Raw genomic sequence first — 5,115 nt, forward strand, 5'->3', positions numbered from 1 at the left:
CACTACTTTACATTGTAGCAAAGTGTAATTTCTTCAGTGTTGTCACATGAAAAGATATAATAAAATATTTACAAAAATGTGAGGGGTGTACTCATTTCTGTGAGATACTGTATATATATATATATATATATTTTTTATTTTTTTTTATTTTTTTCAAAATGGCACAGCTTTTTAAATATGAAAGTACACTCTTAACATCAGTCAGTCAAGCATTATAATATGATATTATGATAGTCAAGTATCATTTAATGATAGAAATTTTGTAATTTGAATTAAAACTTGGTAACCAAATATATGAATGCATATTAGTCATTTTAACTAAACTTAGGACTGGTGGTGGTGCTTTTTTGGTCATTCTGTATTTCTGTAAAAAAATAATGGTCTACGAATTCTACTAATAAGAACAATATAAAATGCAGTAAGGATTAATGAGCTGCTGGATTCATGAATATTAATCAGGTTGTGTGCATTCGCTCGAATTGATTTGCTGAAATCAAAACAGGAACAGGAAAATACAACAAAGGATATTGTTTACATATAGTGCGTCAATTCTGCATGGTATGTAAAATACTCTCGCTCTGTCTCTTTGCGTGTGAGAAAAAAGCAAAGCAGCGGCGAGTCGTGCGTCTTCACACTAGACTTTACGGTATGCAAAACACAGGTGTGCTGCACATCCATTGAGATGAACTGAAAAATAGCACAGATCGCTTGATGGAGAGAGAACTCTGAAGCGCTCAGTCAGAGTCTTCTGTGAGTGAAAATAAAATATATCTGTGCTTAAATTATACTTAGCCTCCAACTCACACACTGGCGAGTAAAATCTGAGAATTTATTAGCCAGTGGCTAATATTAGACATCATTTAGTCACCCAGAGTGAAGATTTAGTCGCATATGCGAGTGATTTACTCGCAATGTAGAGGGTTGCTTAAGGACTTAAAAGTGAAGGTGAGGTCACAGAAGGAACATGTAGCTTTCAGCAGCAAATGTTGGCCACTTTTGCACTTTCTGTATTAATGTATACCATGACTAAAATAATTTCAGCAAGTAAATGATACACGCTGGCTGTCCCAGCACTTTGCAGTCAGCACACTGCAAAAGAACCTCTGTGCAGTCTTGGCTAATGAGACTGAGGTCAATAAAGTGCCCAGTAGCCAGGGGTCTGTATGGCTTCTGCAGCACCTACCGCTTTATGCATCTACAAGCTGATGCACTACCACATCTTGCTCGCTTGTCCAAGGGTTTTCAGAAAGAAAGTGTCAACTTCTGGGCCATCAAAGGACAGGTACATTCTAAAAATATATAATGTTTAACACATTTCTGTCATTATTTTAAAGAAACAATTTGTGGCCTATTCAATAGACCAATTTCAGTGTTTGCAAACAGTGATGACGTTTTTTGTGGGCGGAGCCTATCTGGTGGCAGAAAATGACCGTTTTAACGTAGCAGTCTATTCAAGCCACGGAATAAAAGAATAAAAAATGTCATATTGAGTTTATATTTCAAAATTCGGACTTTTTTCTTGCAATTCCGAGATTATATCTCACAATTCTGGTAAGAAAAATCAACTCGTCATTCTTTCTTTTTAGTTTATAATCCCACACTTCTGGCTTTTTTTCCCTCAGAATTGACAAACTCGCAACTGATGAGTTGAATCAAGTTATAAAGTCCGAACTAGGAGATATAAACTTGCATTTGCAAGAAAAAAAGTCAGAATTGTGAAATAAAATATTTAAATGTTATGTAAAATGTTATAGGTTTAAATAGTATTTCATGCATGCATTTCAACTGTAGGGCTAATACAATATGTCCCCTATATGAATATTATATAGACCTATTGTTTAAATCAAATGTACGCTTTAAAAGTAGGGTAATCATAGCAGGTTTCATCCATAGTTTGTCCGTTTAAAGGTCTGCGTTTAGCTTCAAATGGCGTCTTTGACGACAGTATTATATAAAAATTATTTGCATTCCGATTCTGACATCCAGAGGCACAACAATACAGTTTTTCTCTTATTCCATGGTTTTTACCCGTTTCCCTCCACTTGTTCCCAGTGTTTTTATGCCACCACAATGCGCGCGCAGCTGCAAGTGACGTAACTGTGACGTCTACTCCAAATTGGTCTATAAATCACATTCAAGGAAAAAAGTATAAGCATTGCGACTGTCTTTCTTAGGTCCCCGTAACAATGGCATGTCTTAGGGCAATAAGAGATGCAGGGGATGCACAGCCCCCTGGTTCATTCTTGGCCCAGTTGCATGAAGACATTGATGCTCTTGTTGGATTAGGTGCCTTTTGTATCATCCATGAGGAGGAGAGGGACAGGAAAGGCACAGGCCAGTTGCAACAGTCCAGAGAGGTACTCTGGTCACGATTCAGGACACAGGTACATTTGTTTTAGATCATGTTGAGTAATACTATCAGTCTGGGAGAACAAAACAGAATAACAGACCCAAGGTTGTCTCCCTGTGGAAACGGTTTCAATCTATCAAATTAGCTACTAGATTTTTTTTTTTTGTGTCATTTGTAGGCGATGGAGTCTTATCTGGATGGCCTCCTGGACAGAAGGTTCCAGAACATAGATGTCTTTGGAGCCTTTCAGGTACTGGGTCCCCAAGCGGCCAAGGTGGATGATGCAGTAAATATAGGTCATCTCAAAACCCTGTCCACAAAATTCCTGCAGCAGCCTAAACATATTATAGTGCAAGAATGGCTGTCCTATCAGGTGCATTTGTTGACTGGGGCATTCAGGGTACAATGTGAAAATTACAATTAACAGGAGAAGAGAGATGATTGAGGAACCCAGGTTTTGTCTTTGTTTCATACTTTCAGAATATGGACCAGCTCACCATGAGGATGTCACGGACCAGCTCACCATGAGGATGTCACGGACCAGGACCAGCTCACCATGACATGGACCAGGACCAGCTCACCATAATGATGTCATGGACCAGGACCAGCTCACCATGAGGATGTCATGGACCAGATCACCATAATGATGTCACGGACCAGCTCACCATAATGATGTCATGGACCAGGACCAGCTCACCATAATGATGTCATGGACCAGGACCAGCTCACCATAATGATGTCATGGACCAGGACCAGCTCACCATGAGGATGTCATGGACCAGCTCACCATGAGGATGTCACGGACCAGCTCACCATGAGGATGTCACGGACCAGCTCACCATGAGGATGTCACGGACCAGCTCACCATAATGATGTCATGAACCAGGACCAGCTCACCATGACGATGTCACGGACCAGCTCACCATAATGATGTCATGGACCAGCTCACCATAATAATGTCACGGACCAGCTCACCGTAATGATGTCATGAACCAGGACCAGCTCACCATGAGAATGTCACGGACCAGCTCACCATAATAATGTCACGGACCAGCTCACCATAATGATGTCATGGACCAGGACCACCTCACCATGAGGATGTCACTCACCATGAGGATGTCACGGACCAGCTCACCATAATGATGTCATGGACCAGGACCAGCTCACCATGAGGATGTCACGGACCAGCTCACCATAATGATGTCATGGACCAGGACCAGCTCACCATGAGGATGTCACGGACCAGCTCACCATAATGATGTCATGGACCAGGACCAGCTCACCATGAGGATGTCACGGACCAGCTCACCATAATGATGTCATGGACCAGGACCAGCTCACCATGAGGATGTCACGGACCAGCTCACCATAATGATGTCATGGACCAGGACCAGCTCACCATGAGGATGTCACGGACCAGCTCACCATAATGATGTCATGGACCAGGACCAGCTCACCATGAGGATGTCACGGACCAGCTCACCATAATGATGTCATGGACCAGGACCAGCTCACCATGAGGATGTCACGGACCAGCTCACCATAATGATGTCATGGACCAGGACCAGCTCACCATGAGGATGTCACGGACCAGCTCACCATAATGATGTCATGGACCAGGACCAGCTCACCATGAGGATGTCACGGACCAGCTCACCATAATGATGTCATGGACCAGGACCAGCTCACCATGAGGATGTCACGGACCAGCTCACCATGAGGATGTCACGGTCACGGACCAGCTCACCATGAGGATGTCACGGACCAGCTCAGTCATGGACCAGCTCACCATAATGGGAAAGCTGGCATCCCATCTCCAGTGTGAACTGTGAGAAAGACTTTTCAACAATGAATAGGTTAAGACATAATTAATCCCATTACAAGACATGAGATTATTTGACTTCTCTCAGTCTGTGTTAACTCTGCCATAAACAATGTAAAACCTGATAATATAATAACTTTCTAATAACATAAAATGTCTTTACCAATTACTATCCTATTATTTACTAGGGGTGCAACGGATGATCCGAACGGATCAGGCTGCACGGTTCGGAACGCATGTGATTCGCGGATTAACGGTTAAGTTTAATCATCATTAGGGATGTAACGATTCACTCAACTCACGATTCAATTCGATTCACAATTTTGATTTCACGATTCGATTCGATTCACTTTTTTTTTTTTACAAAATGAGATTTAAGACAAATTATAAATTAAATGTGTCCTTTTATTATTGCTTGGACAAAATGCTGCACATTTCTTTGTGAAATTGAAATATAATACTATAATAATATACTAATATAGCACTTGCATATTACTGCTCTTTTGTTGGTTTTGATTGCTTCTATTGTCCTCATTTGTAAATCGCTTTGGATAAAAGCGTCTGTTAAATAACAAAATTTAAATATAAAATGAGTTTTTTATGAAATATAAAAATGAAATTTTAAAACAAGCCCCAAATCAAATAAATAAGTAACACAAATAAAATAAATATCTTCATATAAACAAAATAAGGCTTTGTCTGTGCTCTTTCCTTTTAAAATTAGAGGCAACCACTGCATTTTAATCTTGATCCAAACAAAGATGCTGCATACATGCAACATGAGCAGTTTTTAAACTAAATTAGATTGTATAGTTTCGAAATTTGAAGCAAAAACAGAATGGTTTGACTTCAGTTTTGTGAAACTATAAATAAAAATATCTGCATGAAACAGCAAAGCTGAATGAGATGCAGATTCACTCTCTGCCAGCAGGTGGCGCTTAAA

At 40.3% G+C, this 5,115-nt stretch overlaps 1 protein-coding gene across 1 annotated transcript in view; it reads right to left on the reverse strand.

The window, feature by feature from the left end:
* Positions 1-5,115, reverse strand: part of actr5 (actin related protein 5) — a 39,462-nt gene that overhangs the window by 22,284 nt on the left and 12,063 nt on the right. The gene's annotated exons all lie outside the window — the stretch shown is intronic.

This window comes from Sinocyclocheilus anshuiensis, unplaced genomic scaffold (genome assembly GCF_001515605.1).
Source record: "Sinocyclocheilus anshuiensis isolate Anshui unplaced genomic scaffold, SAMN03320099.WGS_v1.1 scaffold1945, whole genome shotgun sequence".
Taxonomy (NCBI): domain Eukaryota; kingdom Metazoa; phylum Chordata; class Actinopteri; order Cypriniformes; family Cyprinidae; genus Sinocyclocheilus; species Sinocyclocheilus anshuiensis.